General features: G+C 35.2%; 1 protein-coding gene across 2 annotated transcripts in view; it reads left to right on the top strand.

Annotated features, from left to right (window-relative positions):
• LOC111512334 (uncharacterized) overlaps positions 1 to 20,603 on the top strand; it is a 236,630-nt gene that overhangs the window by 43,314 nt on the left and 172,713 nt on the right. Inside the window, exon 1 of one of the 2 annotated variants that reach the window (XR_012466890.1) lies at positions 2,577 to 2,753. The exons of the other annotated variant lie outside the window; for it this stretch is intronic. The gene's annotated coding sequence lies outside the window, so the exon portion shown is untranslated. Of the gene's footprint in view, positions 1 to 2,576; positions 2,754 to 20,603 lie in introns of those variants that run through there. 2 annotated transcript variants of the gene reach the window in all.

The following is a 20,603-nucleotide window of genomic DNA, read 5'->3' on the forward strand; positions in this document are numbered from 1 at the left end:
AGTATTGCAAAAGTACGGCCCAATAAGGTCTACGCCTGAATCAAAAATCGAATATCTGCTTTCAGAAACGATTAAAATACATAAGTGTCTCCATGATAAGTGAATTACGCTGTATGAAGAGAGGACAGATAAGAGGACCGGGGACGGCGAAGAATATTTTCAAATCAACTGATGGTCTCGCAATAAAAAGGAGAGAAATAAAAATTATCACTGAAAAATTTCACGAAGTTAACTTTCATCAAATATGTAGTAGGAGAAGATTGGCACCATTCGTACGAGGGTAATGAAGCTTCATACAATCATCATAACCGCCTGTTAAAACAACGTATTTATTACTACTTTGTGTGTGTGAGTAGGCTCGGGCGGCTGTCAGTCGTCAACGAAGATAGCCGCCAGTGAGGCCATTGCGAAAAATGCGAGAGGCCGACATCGGTTTTTGCACGCTCAGACTAAATATTTTGTTGATGTTTTCGGGTATTTCGTGGTTATGTGAAGTGACAAATTCTATTGGGTTATTTCTAATTGGTAAGTAACGATAATAATAACGTATTTTTTGTGGGTTTTTATACATGATTTGTGTGTGGGTAGAAATCTTTCATTTTTGACCTTCGGTCCAGATTCGTAAGGCTACTTGAGGGGCACATTCGTATGCGTATGCATTCGTACGCATACGAATATGCCCCTAACTGTACGAATGTACCCACATGTATATGTATTAACATTTTTTCATTTCAGAAAATACGCAAAAACGGTGCAGAGTTATAAGAAAATAGATTGGAATGAGATTGGAATAGATTGCAGAATGCGAAACAAGTAAAGAAAATAGATCTGTTTGAAAACAGCTGTCGCACCCCTACGAACGATAACCCTCAGAAGTCGAAACTTGTGTGAGCTAAGGATTAACGAGGTCTTACCTTTTAACGTGTGATTCCTAACACGGTTTGGACGATAGCAAGTGAAGATCAATCGTTCAGACTAGGGCTTGAACCACCGACCAACACGGCAGTCAATTCGAGTGAGTGAACAAAGCACCCACGCCGAACCGCTTGGCTACCGACCGACCAAGAAAGAAAAGCGAAAACGAGAGATTGGAACTCACTCTGAAAATTGTTGCACAGTCTAAGCCAAAAAAATATAATAAGAAAACAATGATTCGGAATCTGAAAACTCTGACGTTAGTTTTCAAGAAAGTTCGACGTCAGTAGTAGATTATTCTGATAACAATGAAGATGAAGATGAATATGTCAATGCTAACGAGAGCACCGAAAAAATTAATGACTACAGTTTTGTCTTGATCAAATTTAAAAAAAAGATTGTCTACTACATAGCTAAAAATCATAAGCCATTATTCTCCAACGGAATCTGAGGTTTCATATTCGAGAAAAAACAGAAACATCCTACTTCTTTCTGTGTATATTGAGGAAACACATAGCGTTGGCATTTCTGATGTCAAATAGGTTCTTCCTCACCTGAGATCTTCAGGAACTTCTGCTTAAGTCCGGTACACCAAATAACTATAATAATGATCTCTTATTGATTGATTCGGAATAAACATTACTGTAATCTACACCATGTTGTGTTTTTCTACTTATTGATTTATTTTTCGAAGGAAAGATCATGTTTTGTTGATAAAATGTATTGTCATTTAGTTTATTACATCGTTGTTATGTTTAATGCCAAATAAAACGAGTTTTGATCATTACTTTGCTACTGTATTTAACTTGTGCCTACCTAGCTACCTACCAACCAACCTAACGTCCGAATGTTCCCCCACCCATATACGAATGTACCCTTATAGTGGGGTTAATTCGGACATTTGACAGCTTTAACTAAAATGCATTTCATTCATTTATTTTAAGGAATAATGTCTCCATTCATTTTATTAGGAAGTTTAATGTATGTAATTTGTTATAGTAACCGATTAGGAAATTTCTCTTTAATATCAGAATTTAAAAAAATCAAAAGTGTACGAATGGTGTCCATCTTCCCCTATGTATTTATGAAATATATTTTTTATCGATTTATTCAAATAACCTTCATTGTGAGATTTTCACTGCACTGACAATTTTCATCCCGAATTGCAATAACAAAAAATATTGGATTCTGTGCGTACCGCAAAGCGAACGTCGTAAACTAAAGTTATCTATTTACCTTCACCAGAAAAATATTTTTGTAACCCAGCTTCCGTGCAATTAGGCGACACTCCCTACGGATTCCGATGAATATCAAAAAAATACCTGCATCATGTAGGGAAATCTGCTTCACAATATGAGTAGATGCCCAGTAAGGCTATTTTGAAATCGATAGTGAAGAGATGAAATCTGCGTATAGTGGGAATAAGCACATAAGTCAAAATATCGCATTTTTCTAGTAAGTCATATTCGTCGACAATAATTGCAGATGCATGACTGTGTAAAATCACATAAGTCAGATACGGAATATAAATAGGTTAAAAATGATTGCGTATATACACATTAGTCGAAATGGTATGATTACGGTGGGTATAATAATATTAGTTAGACTTATATAGTTTCATACTACCTATTCTCAAGTGACTGACTCACTGACTTAAGTAATTTTACGCTCAACGTGTGTTGCGTGAATTTTGTGTTGAAGTTTATTCAGGTGTTTATCAGTGTTTGTGAGTGGTACATAGGCACTTTCCATACCTATTTTTGAAGGTGCAACGATGAGTACTAGAAGTAGAAAATTTGTGAAATTACCTTGCAAACAAAGATGAGTTTTGAATGATGGTAAGCTTTCTTCAAAACTTTCGAAAACATCGGGGATGATTATACATGTTTTTAGTGGTTTAATGTTCATTAGAGAGATATTTTGAACGACGATATACTTTTTTAAAAACAAATGGTTTATTGTTACTGGAAAAGATGTTTAGAATGACTCGAAATTTATTACTAGGGATGAGTTTACGCATATTTTTAAATGGTTCATCTTTACTAGAAGATTGAGAAAGTAATTTTAGAAAAAAAATGAGTTCAATAAATGGATGACGGATAAATGGAGAATGTTCGTACACATTTATTGTCATTTCCTACACATGACAGCCATTTCACGAGACGAGAAAATGATAGAAAGTATCTACCGTCGCACTTCACAATGAAATGATGTACGAGCTTTACTGAAAAGAATTTCCACATGGAGTGTCTTATCACAAGAAAATTGGATTCTTGTGATGAATGCGAAAAATTCAAGCTGAAATGAGATCTTGCTACAGATGATATGTGTGAACTCACTATTGAGAGAGACTATGATTTATTTTTAGCAGATGAAACGTATAAACAAAAACAGGAGATGAACAAGTAGCAAAGAAAAAGAAAATGTCCAATGTTCAACGTTGGATTTACAACAGTGTTCGGCTACACTATTCCTGTCGAATGCAATTGCCTTTTACGAATGCCAGCTTTGGACATACAATTTAACAATTCACGACAACAAAATTTACCAAGCATTTTGCTTGGTAAATTTTGGCATGAGGTTTGGCATGAGGTTACTTACTGCAGGTTGTAGGGCCAATGCAATGGCTTCATGTATTTTCAAACATATCCAAAATCTACTGGATAGAATTACATATACGTGCATTCATACACGTGCGGAGAACAGAACAAGAACTTGTATGTAGCGGTGATGCTAACGTTAGCTTTGCAAAGTGTCCAAGTATTTGAACATAAATTCATGTTGTCTGGACACTCACACACGGAAGTCGATGGTGATCCTGCTGTATTTGAAAGAAAAAACAAACAAGCAGTACTTTGATAGGCCATCCCCATGATTGGTATCGGTTGGTCCGATCGTGCGGCCAGAGATTTTCGATTATTGAGATGACCCAAGACCACTTTTTAGAATTCTCGAATATGTTGAAAAGTATATTAGTAAAAAAGGCGTTGCACACGACGATTTTAAGTGGCAACCTGTGCGTACCTTAAAGTAAAGCGAACGGTTTGGTATCATCCAATTCAAAACCAACTCAGATGATTATGAACCATACCAGGAGGTGTCATTTTTGCGACAGAAAATATCCGCGAAATGATTAACTGATGGTGGCCACGTCCCAAAAATTAGAAGAAAGTTATTACCAATATCTAAAGAAAAGAAGGCTGATCTGTTGTCCCTACTAGAGTTTATTCCACTCGTTTCATCCTACTTAACTGTATCGACAGATCCAGATTCGAATGAGATTGATGCTAACAATCATGATAAATGTTCGAAATACTAACTTTTCAAATCCTCACTTGAAAAACTGCGATTTTTGTTATTTCAGTTTGAGAATTAGATTATTTCAGTTCTAATAACTTAACTCACTTTTCACTTGCTTTTTTCTGGTTAATTCAATCTAAGTAGAAGGCGTTTTTGTTTTTTACTGTGTGGCAGAACAAGTAAGTCAGTATTATAAAACTGTTTCTTGTGGCAGATGCAACAAATCATTCAAATATCAATACATTCTGTTGTGTATTTTGTTTCAAATTTGTGTAGTAAGTGTAAAATACAAAAATTTTTAATTCACCCAAGAGTATTGATAGTATGTTGTTTCATTTTTGAATAAATCAGTTTTTATCCCCTTCTGAAAAGTGGACATTTTTGACTTTTATATGCTTATCCCCTCTATACGCAGAAATATCATATGAAAATATCATAACGAAACGAAATCTCATGAAAGTAAATCATACCAGGAGAAGAGAAAAAAAAAAGAGCCACCACGGGACGCCTGGCAGATGTGAAATATCAATAATAATATTTTGTGACCCCTGTGAATATTCTTAGGTACTGAAATATTTATAAAAAATATGTTATTGAAATTTACATGTAAAAATTTCAATGTGGCTTCAATATACTAGTAAAGTAAAGAACCTTTAGTCAGTTATCGCAATATATTACTGTACAATAATAAATGTTTAGAAATAAATTCCACCATCATAAGAAAATTAAACAATTAACTACTTTTGCGTTTTTCCTGTTGATAACAAATAAGAAAAACATTCGTGAGCTGTTCGCTTTTAGCTGATTTTGAAATATAATTTTTTCAGTCTTCATGAAATTTATTTTTCAAACAAGTGTTTTAGTGCATTCTTTTCCATAAGAATGAAATTAAAATTGATTAATAATCAATTTAAAAAAACTATATGTAATGAAAATGAATAAATTTCGCCATCATTAGAAACTCAATTAATAAATCAATATCTTGATGTTCGCTATTCGCTATGAGCTGATTTTAAAATAAAATTTTGTCAGTTTTCATGAAATTTATTTCTTAAGCCAGTGTTTCAGTGCATGAATTATCAAATGATAATCGATTTAAGAATATAATGTGCTATGAAAATTGTATAAATTTTAATCTACCAATATAGTAGATTTTACATTTACTGACCCTTAAGATACACTAAATATACGCGGGGTTGGTTGATGCAAAGATAAATGCACACTTTAAATATGAAATATAATAGTATATTATGCAACGATCATGTAATGATGGTTATTAAGACACGAGCATTAACCGGGATACGAAACGAGCCGAAGGCGAGTTTTGTATGGTATATGCGAGTGTATTAATAACCATTACATGAGGTAGGTTAGAATCTAGGACAAACAAAGGAACAGGATTCTTGATTGAAAAATTATGGGTTTCTATTGGTTGATAATCTGCATCGTTATGAAAAATCTGTATCATAATGGATATCATTATGAAACGGATTATGGTCATATAAGTGTATTGTTAGAGTACGGGTGTAGAAAAAAACATAATCAACCTACTGATGACTCGATAGTTTGTTGTAGTGTCATTTAGCTGTCTTCGCAGGACACTGCAAAAATAGGAATAAAGTATTTTGATTCATTTGGAAATTGAATACTTGGAATAGGTAACACTTATGTTACTGGAACATATCAGTCCTAAATTCAGTGAGGTGATTTTTTTGATGAACCACGCATTGTGTTTTTTTGAGATATGATCCAGAAAGTAACTTAAATCGATGTATTCATTCAATATTATTGAAACTGTGGTTTTCTTCATCAGAAATGATAAAATATTCCAACTTAATAAATATGTCATCAATATTTATTTATTTATTCATTTATTCATTAATTTATTAATTTTTTTATTCAGTACATCCAGCAGGCTCAAAATTCTGTTGACAGGTGTATACAATTAGAATTAGGATTAATTTTACATATATTAAGATCAATTTTGAATGAAACGGTGAATCTCTTTATTGAATTGTTTGAACGTTAGAAAAAATATACCTACACTGGGAACATTAATAATACTTCTAGATATAGTAGTAATGAGAGAATGAAAATGATGCAGTGTATTGGAAACCGGGATATAAAATATGCTACAGAAACTAGATGAAATACGCGGTACGCTGAATAGCATTTAAGACAATAGAGGCGAGCAATCTATTTGTCCATGTATTATTTTATATGCAAAACACATATCCCGGCTTTGCCTGAATTTTTTCAGAGATATAATTTGAAACTCGTCCAACAATGAGTCATAGCTATAACTTCTCTCGGGATAAGCACCATGTTTTTTGAAATATGCAAACGACCAACGACACTGCAGTACCCTAATTACTCTTGATCAGTGTTAAGTAAACTGTTTTGAAAGAATGAAAGGTCTTAAACTCCTTGAAGTTGCGTATCAAGAAACCCAGACTTCTCATTGGAGTTGATATTACATTCTGAAAATGATTGGAAAACGTGAGTTTTTGATAAAACAGATCGTTTGATTTCGTGATTCGCGTTAAACTTCCACCATCTTGTACACAGTTGAATGTTACCAGTAATATTCTATGTTGAATGTCATTATTTTCATTTATTTGTGTTTAAGTACAATTTATTACGAATACACCAATTAGTCAAAGAGTTTATGTCCTGCAATGTAAAACAATCTGCTTCATCTTGGATGTCATTTTCATGTCATCTACAAATAGCAATTTCTGAGGAGTGATATCATAGGCAATGTCATTTATAAATAGTATGAATAATAAAGGTCCAATATTAGACCAACTGTGGAACACTCGAATTTGCTACAAAGCAGGAGGATTTTATACCATCACATTCAACATAACTACGTCGTTCGTATAAATTAGGATCAACTGAATATTAGATGATATGTCAAAATTCGACAGTTTCTTCAGCAGCTATTGTCGTGATACTCGATCATACGCCTTGCAGAAGACCGTGTAGATGACGTCAACTTGACGCTTATTATCAAGTACATCAGAGACAAATTGAGTAAAAACACAGAGATCAGTTGCAGTACTACGAGTCATTGGTACAATGATCTACAGTAAGTTTGTACTATCAGAATGGAAATAGTTTTAGAGCTGCTGCCCATATGTTCAATGATAATTATCCAGGAAGAAATATACGACACAAATACGTTTAGGAATTATTGAACAAATTCGTGGAAACTGGATCTGTTAACAATAAAAAGCATAACCATTCTGGAGTTATCAACGATGAAGCTATTTGTATTGCAGTTTTAGGGCATATTGGAAAATTCGCATTCTCTTACTAAGTTATCTCGAGAATCAGGAATCAGTCTTACATATGTTTTCAGGATCCTTCATAAGTACAAATTTTATCTATATATGATTAGACTACTCCATGAATGGAACGAAGATGATTTCGATAGACGTATCGAGCTTTGTGAAAGTCTCACGGTACCGATCAACTTGCATCAGAATTTTTTTTATAAAATTTGTTTTTCGGATGAATGTACGTTTAGTTTGAAAGGAGAGGTGAATCGGCAAAATTGTCGACATTGGAGTGATACGAATCCTAATTTATACCATCAAGTGCATACCCAACGACCTCAAAAACTGAATGTTTGGGCAGAAATTTTGGGTGACCACATCGATGATGATTCGACTGGTGATAAATATTCGAATATGTTGGAGAATCGAATGATACCAATATAGGCAATAGGACAATTGAGGAGAATATAAATTTATTAAAAAAAGAAATAGTTTTTCAGCAGGATGGTGCACCTCCTCATTATGCAGCTCCAACGCGACAATTTTCGGATGATCATTTTCCCGGTTGCTGGATTGGCAGAAGAGGTCCTACAGAATGACCACCAAGGTCTCCGGATGTCACTCCTGTAGATTTTTTCAATGGGGTTGTTTGTAGTCTAAGGTGTATGAGAATCAACATCAGAAGATTTGAAAGAGAATATATCATGAGGCATTGCAGATAAATAACTCCCGATACTCTCAACCATTTGAGGGCGGTACTGGGAGCTCATTTGTACCATTGTATGGAAGTTGGTGGAAACGTTTTTGAATATTTACTATAGAACATTTTTTTCTTTCCATTGTCCAGTCATCAGATTTTGATTCAAGAACTAATAAAAAATCTCTTTTTCTTATTTATTGCTTCTATATTTGTCTCTAGAACGAATATTTCAAAATGTGGCCTCCTGTATGATTATTGAGTTGTTTTTTATTTTGCCTACAAATCATTGTTTCAAAAGTTCAGGGTGGCTCGTTTTCAACTCAAATAATTTGTAGCTCCCGAACCTTAAACTTCAGACCATATTTTTACACTTTGTTGAAATTTGCTCATCATGGAGCATCTAATAATGCGAAACAATATAGGGTGATCCATTAAAAAAATTTTGGTGACATACTCTTGACGGTGCGATAGGAGAAGTAACATCAAATGTGAATATGTCAAAATGTGTCCCCCGGTATACTATTGTTGAAGTGTTTTTTTTATTTTCCAGAAAATTATTGTACGAAAAGTTATTCAGGGTGGATTGTTTTAAATGGAATGGACTGTATATAATCTATAGCGGCACCGAAATGCTATTTATTAATGATTTATCTGTTTCTGCTGAAATTCCATCAGGACCACATGATAACTCATTCTTTAATTTTTTCAGTAGCTACAATAATTTGTTGAATTGTAATTGTTGTTAAGTTTGAGTATATAAACATTTGTATATCATTTTACTATTGTCGTGAAATTGCCATTTATTTTAAGTAATGTTTTTTTTCAAACGTGGTTGAGTGAAAGAACAGCGCTTTGCTAAACTCCGCCACGTAAAATGAAGACCATTTATTGTTTTTTATTTACCGTAGCGTTCGCTGGTCAGGCCCTATCCGCCGAAAGCCCCGATACATTCGGGAGGGCGCGCCAGCTTTATCAACCAATGACCACTCCCCACACCGTGAGGTAAATTATCATTGTGTCCGAGAATCATGTGCCCTGAGCAAGCGCAGTGAGCCAAAAATGACAGCCTTCTTCATCTGTGCGGCTAAGATTCCTGCCTTAGTGCGGCAAGCCGGTTTGATTTTGAGATTCGAGAGTAGAGAAGACATCATTCCACCAAGGACTCCAATAATCAGAAACAACCATCTTGACAGAGTGATCTGGATAGAGTCAACGGAGTTCTACAAGAAAATCTCGATATTTTATCCGTTTTCACTTCTCTTTTCTGACGATAATCGTCTCGCCAAGAGCTGAAAACTCCACGACAAATAGGGTTTTGCTGTGGTGGTCGAGAAGGCCTACATTAGGCTTATTAGCTTGTATGAGCCTGAGGATGGGGGACGAATAGTTCCAATAAATTCGGCACTTCTCGTTACCCACAACGGATTCAATATCCCCCGGAGCGTAGGGCAATACCGGTGTCTAGTCCATACCGTAAGAGTGCCGTAGGTGGTAATATAGCACTCTTAAGGCCGCGTTACGTCGGTGGATATTGGCCGAGCCCGCATATGTTGGACATGCGAGTACATTAGGGTCTCGGGCGCCTCTCGTCAGGCTCTGCACCTTGTCTCAGGAACCTCTATACCCATCACGCGACAGCGGTAGACTGAGTTGTTGAAGACACCATCCTGGCAAGCCATGATGAACCCCTCAGTTCTGACTTCAGCCTTCTAGACCTGAGAAAAGCGAACTTCAGGCGCTTTGATAAGCCAAGATCTCCAATTTTATTGAGGAAGGCCCCATGCATTGGCTTATCCTTCTGTTTCCGCAGAAGTAGGGTGATCTCTGCGGCTTTTATCTGAGCTCTTTGCTGAAAGGGTTCCAACTCGGTGACAGAGTTGTGGTCACCTCGTTGAGTGTCGAAAACTATACTGAGTTCATCAGCTCCTCGGGCAGCTGCCCTAAAGAGGAATGCTACAATTTCTGCTCTCTCTTGGTCACGGACCATGCAGAGAAGGAGATCCGAACTCCTGACGACTTTACAGGCAGTACCATTCTGTCATGCAGACGCTCCAAACTTGAAAGTCCACGGCCTCTCTGTTTTCGGGGTAATCACAACCGCGTAACAGACGATTTGGGATACAAACTCCTGTAGAGATGCATCATTTTTCGAGTCTTTACGTCGAGTTCATACACCTCCTCCCGAGTCCAATGCACTACTCCAAACGAGTAGAGTAAGATTGGAACGGCAAGCATATTTCTTGCAGCAACTTTGTTCTTCCCCGACAGTTCCGATGACCAATTCGAAGTTTGTGCTGATACTTGCTGCGGAGAGAGTTCTTCACTGCTGTTATCTCTTGTGAGTAGCGTTGTTCCACCCCGAGGTGAGTATACGTCTCTCCGGCATCCAGATGGTGTAGGATGCTTTCATCTACGAACTGCACATCCTCTCCATAGTCCCCGCATCGTCCTCTTTGGAGATGGACCATTGCACATTTGTGTACCCTTCCACCTCCCTCAAGGACTGATGGAGATCCTTCTCTCCAGAGGCATGAAGTTTGAGATCATCCATATAAAACTAATGGGTGACCTTGTGCCTCCGGTTTCCGGAGGTTCCTTGAATATTTCTGAGCGCAATGGATAATGGCAATAGTGAGATGCAGAAGAGAAGGGGAATGAAGGAATCATCCTGACATACACCCTTTCTGGAAGTGACCTACCCTGTTTGGACTTTTGCTTGACCAGATGTTATGGTGAAGCGAGTTTGCCAAAGTGGTATCAGTTGTTCAGTGCCTCTCACTATGTCGTCGGGTACCGCAAGGCATCTGAGCAAATGCAAGATGAGCTCATGCGAAATTTGTATCGAATGCCTTACGGTAATCGATCCAGGCCATAGAGAGGTTACGCTTATATTGCATCGAGTCCTGCGTTACACATCTATCGATGAGCAGGTTCTCTATAACACGAATTCATGCACGTTACCGGTCTGTAATTCTTAGGAATCGACAAATCTCTGCTTTTGGGGATAAGAACAGTCCGCCCCTCGACAAACCAATCCGGAATCGGCTGCTCTCCATCCAGCAGCAAAGTTATTGGAACTCACAAGGGCTCTTCGAACGTCAACTGGGGTTATCGGGTTGCGCAGTTCATTGAGCTCAGTCTGTCGATGCTCTCTGTTGAAAGCTTCGAACTGCGCTAGGGCTGGAGTGTCTAAGTTGAATGGCTGCTGGTGTTCATAGATATCTTTCCAGAAGGATTCCACCTGATCATCGGTCGGCAGATTATCCACAATACGTGGAGGCTCTTGGAATAAGCGAGAAGGTTTCTCGCGGAACCTACGGTTTTCCGCGATACTTCTCACTCGCCTCACTAGTGACTTCTTAGCAGCCACTTGCATTCGTATCCTATCATGGCAGTGCTGTTTGGTGGTCAACAGCACGCCTTGACTTGAAGTGTGATGGATACATCGTAGATTGGCGGCTATTTTCCGCACTGCGGGTGTGGAGGGTCTGTTGGCCGTCCTGTAATCCATCACACATTGGATACGAGATGCGTATTTTGTTGCCGACGTGATCTCAGCCTACACGTCGTTCAATATTTCGAACCGCAAGGCCGGGATTTCGTCCTATCGATTCGGAAAGCGATTGGACGACGCTATACATGGCGGTCTTGATTTGCCAGATGTCGGCCTCTTCTGTTAGAACACTATGAACCTCCGCATCCAAACAAACCAGTTTTTATTATTATTATTATTATTATTATTATTATTATTATCTTCTAATATATAACCTATAATCACTTGTTATTCTGGATTTGATAATTTTTCTCACACATACTCATGACTTTCGATGCGCTGTTCGGAACCTTTGGTATGTGGTAATGCATATTACTGTAGTTTTTCCCAACAGTAAATCGTTATTTTCAACACATCGACACGTGTTTCGATCACCAAGTGATCATCCTCAAGAGGAAGATTAAACTTCCTCTTCAAGAGGAAGAAACACGTGTCGAGGTGATAAAAATAACGATTTGGTGTTGGGAAAAAACTCCAGTAATATTCATATCCTCATGACATTCGTTTTGAATATGATCAATAATGAAATACTGGATTTTCGGATATATTTTTTTCACTGTTCATTCAGGTCGATTTGGAACTTCAGGAATATATTATAGTAAATTGCTCCTTCAACGTTAAGTCCTTTCGTTAATCCTTATTTCGCACAAGTTCGATTTGTAAGGATTGTAAGAGATAGAGAGGCGAGAGTTGATTTTTCCAACACAAATATACATTTTAAACGTATAGCTATTTAACACAGAGCGACGTATATTAGTTTTACATGCGTAATCGCTCACTTCTCTGGAACACCAAGATATATCTTGGTGTATGTATGTATACACGGATGTATCTTGTACTTTTTGCAGTTTTATTGCAGTTTTACCACCTACTTGTTAGTATGAAGACCTGTAGAACGACATTTTGTAGAGCTCGATTTATCGCACGCTGAAAAACTATGCAATTTGTAAACTGTGGAAGTATTCCTTTACGGTTATTTCTTCCCAAAATAAAAAAAATCATATTTTTTTTTCAAAATAAGTTTTGTTTCCAAACACCACAAGTGCAATACTCTTCTCGACGCGCGTTTCATCAACCAAGCTGGAGATGAAGTACTGTGTACTGTTTGACCTTCAAATGGCATTCTATTATTCTATACAGTGCAGCAAATTACATACAGTGCGGACGTAAACAGTCCCTTCCCCTCTCAACTTTTGAACGGGAGGAGATATCAAGATTGGAAGATATGTTCGTAAAAAGGCATCATTTTCACTACTAAATTTTCACTATCTTTTCAAAATTCTTTAATTTTCAGAAATTGGTTCAGGCATTCCCAAGCAATCAGCAATTATGTATTCGCTTCAAGAATCTTCAAACAAACAATAATATAAAATATAAATCGATGTTCATAATATAAATGTAGTTGTTTCAAAAATGTTTTTTCTTTTGTGTTTATATGAAAGTAGTTGTTTCAGGAGGCATTTTTTTCCTTCCAGTTTGTGTCTGAAAGTTATACATCTTTGTAAAGAAATCATTTTGAAATAATTTCCTTCATTCCTTCCTTTGGAAGTTTCCCACATTTTGTTTTACATAAAGAAGGAGATGTAGAAAGCCAAAACCTTTCTTTTCCAAAAGTTATTCTCTTCTAAAAATATACCCCTTTCAATTCAAATGAATTATTGATTGGACCATGATATTATTCTATTCTAGAATTGAAAGAGAATGATTCAGGTTCCATTCATTCAATATATTATTATTTTGATAAATTAAAATAAATATATGATTCTAGTACCAAATACACCAAAATAATTGAATAAAGCTAAATAAACTGAAACATCTGAACAGTTGAACTAACATTTTCTCAAGTGTAATAAATATTCATCTTGAAATCAATAAATTGGTAGTTTTGATGAAATGATAGATTTATTTCACCATATTGAAATGTCAAATTTGTTGAACTCTTTCAAACTCTCTTCACAAGTAACCATGTTGAAGTTTCTAGAATAGAACATAACTTTGATAATGGAATCGTAAACCTAACGAATTGTATAATTTGTTTGTAAATTATTTATTTTTCAGTGGAGTGATTGTCTACTCAAATTCGCTCAAAAATCCCATTGAAATACACCAAAATAATTGAATAAAGCTAATAAACTGAAACATCTGAACAGTTGAACTAACATTTTTTCAAGTGTAATAAATTTTCATCTTGAAATCAATAAATTGGTAGTTTTGATGAAATGATAGATTTATTTCACCATATTGAAATGTCAAATTTATTGAACTCTTTCAAACTCTATTCACAAGTAACCATGTTGAAGTTTCTAGAATGGAACACAACTTTGATAATGGAATCGTAAACCTAACAAATTGTATAATTTGTTTGTAAATTATTCATTTTTCAATGGAATGATTGTCTACTCAAATTCGCTCAAAAATCCAATTGAAAAGAATACAGTTTGACGGAAAAGCTATCTCGCTTCCCAGTCCGATTACTAAAACTGACAAACTGAAACTCTTTGTTATCAACATATGACATGATCACATGTCACACCTTGAAATACTCATTTCAGATCATAAATGCGTAAGATATGTTTATAAATATTCTGGATGTTATACCAAAATCAATATATACAGTTCAAATTTCTCTTAAAAGTTCAGTGGCACAGTCAAATATTCAATTTTTGAGATGAGAAACTGGCAATTATAATTCATGCGATATTTCTGTAGAGAAATTACATCGGTTCTCAATAATACTTGCGATGTCATTCGTTTTCTGTAGAGATGAAATGAAAAACGAGATTCGTTCATATAGAATCACAAAGATAGAACGTATTGGATTCTGTACATTCTACAAATTGAATTTATATATTTACCTTCACAAAAAAAATATTTTTGTAAGCCAACTTCTGCGCCATCGAACGGAACTCGTTGCTCATTTCCTCTGGAAATATACAACCAGACTCTGCGTCTCGTCCCAATTCCGATGAATATCCATAGGATCCCTTTAAATTGATCCTTGTAAGGGGAGGTTCGGTCGTCCCGTCACTTCTCCTTGATCTTCGTATCGAGATCGGGTTGAAATGTCACTTTCCTGTGTCCTCGCTTGGTCCTAATGAACAAGAACAGAGACATGCATAAATCGATAGGATTATGAGAGCTCTTGTGGTGTAGAATCGTCCATAGTCGCAAAATGAAAAGAGGTTGGTAAACCTGGCTCGGATATCTATTGAAATATTTTGACACTCTCTGGTGGGTTACTTTATTGAAGCTTTTGTTATATAGATGAAACTACATCAGGGAAAGATTAGATCAATTGTTTTCATGAAAATATCTCTGAAAGTCTGAGATTCCTAAAATTTGGGTTTTCAATTGTTACTACTTTTCAAGTGTGTGTTTCTGTCAAATAAACTGTGTATTTCAACAAATTTTCAGATATACTTTGAAATCATATTTTCATTTAACGACCAGCAATTTTTTCACATATCACTTCGACTAATTTCCGAATTACAATAAATTGAAATGTAGTTTGTTCCGTGAGTACATATTCTCAAAAAATATCAATCTATTAGGTTGTTTCAAAAGTTTTGTCCGTTTTTATGAGTTTACTTCAAACTGTGATATCTCAGTGAAACTTATTCAATTCAATCGAAATGCTCCATTTGAATCACTGCACTTTTGCCAACGTAACACAAGTTGACTGATTCCGTCAGCATAAAAATTGGGTGCTTGGAATTCGATGAAATCGACGGAGGCCGTTTTTTGCCTGATCCTGATTGGTGAAGGTTCTACTGGTGGAAAAGTTATCGCAAAGCTTGAAAAAATAGTAGTCGTTTGCTGACAGGTCAGGGAAGTATGGTGGTTGAGGCAGAACTTCAACGGAAGGTAATTTTTGCAAAGAGAGGAGGTGCGTTATCGTGGAGCAGAATCGGACCTCTTGTGTTGACCGGTGCCGGCTACTGGTGACACAATTTTCCCAGTGGCCCGGTTGCAGAATGTTATAGTGAATTACACCAGCCGTTGACCACCATAAAATAACCATGTTTTTTTTGTCGAGTTTTCGCCTTTGGGAATGGGAAATGCCAGGATGGCTAATCGGTGTTCAACCATTTCACTGAACGTCTTCTGTTATGGTAGAGGATCAACTTTTTATCACACGTGATTAAAAAATGATGTTTTGGTTGTGCAAAAGCAAAGAAGAAGAGATTTTAAGCTCTTTGATTTTTCCAATACATGTGACCTTTCCATGAACAACCGCATGGGAGCTGATACCCAGGTCTTTCGCCATCCCACGTACTGTTTGTGATGGGTCAGTCTCCACCAGAGTCCTAAAATCCCCAACCTGGATTATTGTAGGTCGACCACTTCGGGCTCATCTTCAAGACTAAAATCTCTGGAACGAAATTTTGCACACCAACGTCGAGCAGTGCTTTCATTAACACCATCATTGTCAAATGATTGGTTAATTTTTCGGACTGTGAAGGAAAAATGGCCGGAAATTACTTAACGATATCATATGGTGATGAGCTGAATGAAGGCATGAAACTGAAATTTGGAAAAAAGAATAGCATCAATGTATAGAGTATAAAATTCTCTATCGATCACTATATATAGTATATAGTAGAATGAATATTCATTGAAATATGCAGCTTTAAATACATAAGATTAATACGGACAAATCTTTTAGAATAACCTCATGGAATTGGCCGCGGTAGTAGTGCGCCCGACTCACAATCGGAAGACCGTGGGTTCGATTCCTGCCTCGACCAGATATTTTTCTCTAGAGAATTTATCTGGTTGAAGCTGGGATGATTCTGCAACCGTGTTAGGAATCACACGTTGAAAGGTAAGACCTCGTTAGTCCTTATATCTTGCACAAGTTTCTCAACTTCTGAGAGTTGTCGTTCGGATGGGGGCGACAGATGATTAACGGAAAACCAGATTTTGAACAGATTATGATTGATTTGTGCCCTGAATGTTCTGAAATAATTCAATATCGAACTTGAATCGAGCTTAAAATGTTTATTTATTCTTGAAAAACATAACTTCTATTCGAAATTTATTTTTTCATGAATCAGGTGTCACCCCTAACAAACGACAATGAAGTTGGAACTTATGCGAGCTAAGAATCAAAGAGGGCTTACCTTCCAACGTCAGATTTCGAGCACAGACTGGATGATATGCAGTGAAAATCGCTCATGTGGCCGTTAGTTTCGAACAACTGTTTCACATAGTTGTCAACCGCTATGCTAAATTAACGAAGATCTGGGATCTTCAGTGATTTTTATAACCATGTTTACCAGGTGTTTATATATATATATATATATATATATATATATATATATATATATATATATATATATATATATATAAGAGTACTCTTTAAAGTTTGTCCAAGCTTTCGGAAATTTAATAAATTGTTTCCATCATCAGGGATGCTACAATATGAGTAATATTAAGTGTAAGTAATATTAATATATAATTATGGGTGGTTAGACTTACAACTTTTTTGAGGATATTTCATACGGTGGTCATGTAAAATATTGGACACAACATGATGGATGAACATTGATACAATACATTCATAAAACTGGTTAAAGGATGTCTAATATTGGATAAAATATTTGTGAAAAACGTTACAGTTTAAAATTATTTTGAAGGAAGAATAATGTCACATGTCGAAATTTCACAAAACATTAATTTGGAGAGATTGACAGATAGTTGACATGACATATGTCAGTGGTTCTAGTGATAAAGGCTGTTACCAACTTTGACTTGTAACGAATTATTTTGGAAATTTCTACCTGTGCAGCTTTATTCTTTTTTTTATTTTTTTAAAAGTGAATGTATGATAATAACAATCGGATTGAAATATATAATACCTTATTCTATTAATGAATTCATTGAAACATTGTTATATGGATTTTTATCTAACGTCAAAAGATAGGAATATATCTCACTAAGATGATTAATGTCGGTTTTTTTGTTGATGCAATTTTCATTTTCAGCAATGAATGCCATTTCAAGAAAGGATCTTTTTGTTAAGTGTGTTTCACTAGCTAAGACCTTAGTGGCATCAAAATTCATATGGTGGTCAAATTTATTGACATGTTCAGCTAAAGCACATCTTTCAGGATGGTGTCTACAGTCACTTTTGTGAGAAGTTATTCTGGAACTTAAAGTTCTTGACGTTTGACCAACATAGATTTTGTTGCAAGATTGACATGGAATACTATTTATTACATTTATTCGAGAAGTAATGAGGGGTTTATCTTTAACTCTGGTGTGTAAAGTTCTTATCGTGAGAACTGCTTTAGTGGCTATTTTAATATTTGGTAATTCATTGAAAATTCTAGAGAGTTTGGGGGTGATCTCTTTAATGAAGGGTAAAGTACTATAAAAAACTGGAGTTGGAGCAATATTAATTCCATTGTTTTCAATTATATTTGGGTTTGGTGAGGTTATATTAATGTCTGATATGGATGAGGAATTAAACAAAATATTTTTTAACATACTCAAAGGATATGAATTATCCAGGAAAAGTTTAAGCAAAATATCAAGATTTTTTTTATGGAATTGGATGTCAGAGATTTTCAACACTCTATTTTTCATTTGTTTAACTAGATTCACTTTCATCGAGTATTTGTGATATGACCAGTAGTTGATATATCTTCCTGAACTACAAGGTTTTCTGTACCAATCTATCACAATATTATTATTGGTAGTTCTTATGAACCTTGTGTCAAGAAATGGCACGGAGTGGTCAGTGTCTTCTGCTTCCATAGTGAATTGAATGTAAGGATCATAGCTGTTAAGTGTGTCAAGAATCTCTTCAGTACAATCCATTGGTAATGCAACGATGATGTCATCAACGTATTTTTTAAAAAAATGAGGTTTAAAAGATAATACAGGTAATACTGTGTCTAAAAGGTCATCCATAACATATGCAGCTAGGATTGGTGAAATTGAAGCACCCATTGGTGTTCCAAATGTTTGTTTATAAATTTTGTTATCGAATGAAAAATAAGTATTGTCAAATAGGAATTGAATAAGGTTAATGAAATTGTCTTCTGAGAGAGTACAATGCAATTTAATATTGCTCTATATATATATATATATATATATATATATATATATATATATATATATATATATATATAATATATATATATATATATATATATATATATATATATATATATATATATATATATATATATATATATAAATATATATATATATATATATATATATATATATATATATATATATATATATATATATATATATATATATATATATATATATATATATATATATATATATATATATATATATATATATATATATATATATAGGTAGTAGAGAGTTTATGGACACTCTCTGAACACGTAACGAATACCATTTTACCAGTATAGTAAGAAGTGAGTTGAGCAGGGTCAACTCAAAAACCAAGAAAGTACTTGATAAAAATAGCTGCATGAACGCAAGCGAAATATAAGTGGAACCACGTATTGGTGTGACAACTTGCCAAGTTTTTATATCGGTGTTGGTGGTTTGACCAATCAACCGACAACTGCGGTAGCAGACATTTGGGAAGCTAACCTGAAATGCTATCGGAAAACGAATCCACATGTTTCTAGAAATGATATGAAATCTAGAAAGGTTAATGCAGTCAAGCTGCTGGAAAATGATTCCATGAAAATCAAAAAATTAATAGATAAGTACTCTTTGATCATTCCCATATTGATTTCAATTTAAGAGCCACCTGTATACAGCTGTTTCAGCCTATTGGGCATTGTCAGTACCGGGCAGGCGGCCCTCCATTGAAGTAGTATACAGTATATACAATTATACAATATTCTTATTACAATACTGTATAATTTTGAGTAATTTTTGGTGTTAACAAAAAATAAAAATAACTTTGCACCAAAAACTTTTGAAAAATATTTCACTCTTCAAAATAATTGACCGTGATTAACACAATACTTGTGTAATTTGTAATATTGCAGGCTTTCAAAATAAACCGTCGTATACAGGATGCTGTCTATTTATCGTTTTAACAAACTTTTTTTTCGTAGTCCCCATTAAAAAAAAATGGGTAAAAAAGTGAAACTTCACTTAGATGACCATGACTTCGTACCAGATGTATTTTTCAATGCTGAACAACTCTTCTTTTCAGATCGGAAGTGGGATTTTTTGTGGAAGCATATTTTATGTTACTTGCACCTTAATATACCTCCGTAAGGAAAAAAATTAGAATTGATGATAGCCTATATACAGTTATCTAAATGGAAACAAGATATGAGTATGATATCATTAACAAAGCCATGTGAAAAGCCACAAAGTAGGACTGTCTTTCATTTTATTTTGATAGTTTTCTCTTCCTCTTTTATGTTTTGATTATTTCTGCAACTCATTCTCAGTCTTTGCTTTTTCCATTACTAAACAACATTTTATTCATTCGATTCATTTTTATTCATTGTGTATATCGTCTTTTATTGGTTATGAAATCATTGTTATTCTTTCATGCATAACTTTGTTTTCGTCTTTTCTTCCAAACCGTTATTTCATTATATTTTTCATCCACTTGATTGTTAGGTGTTCCCAGATGGAAACCGTATACGGGTGTGTTGGCGTGAGGGGTTTATTCTACTCATTCATTCTGCCCCTAATTAAACTAGTCCTACACCTATAGTCAGACGATCGTTTTTGACTGCTTATCATCCAACCCATGCTAGAAATCACACGTTGAAAGTAACAACTCGTTAATCCTCAGCTCTCACAAGATTTGACTTTTGAGGGTTTTCGTTCGTGGGGGGCGGCGACAGCGACAAATAACGGAAAAGAGATTCAACGGATAAGGCTTTGTTAC

Source organism: Leptinotarsa decemlineata, unplaced genomic scaffold, assembly GCF_025532065.1.
Source record: "Leptinotarsa decemlineata unplaced genomic scaffold, Ldec_3_MD MMD2_tig00026299_RagTag_RagTag, whole genome shotgun sequence".
NCBI classification, from domain to species: domain Eukaryota; kingdom Metazoa; phylum Arthropoda; class Insecta; order Coleoptera; family Chrysomelidae; genus Leptinotarsa; species Leptinotarsa decemlineata.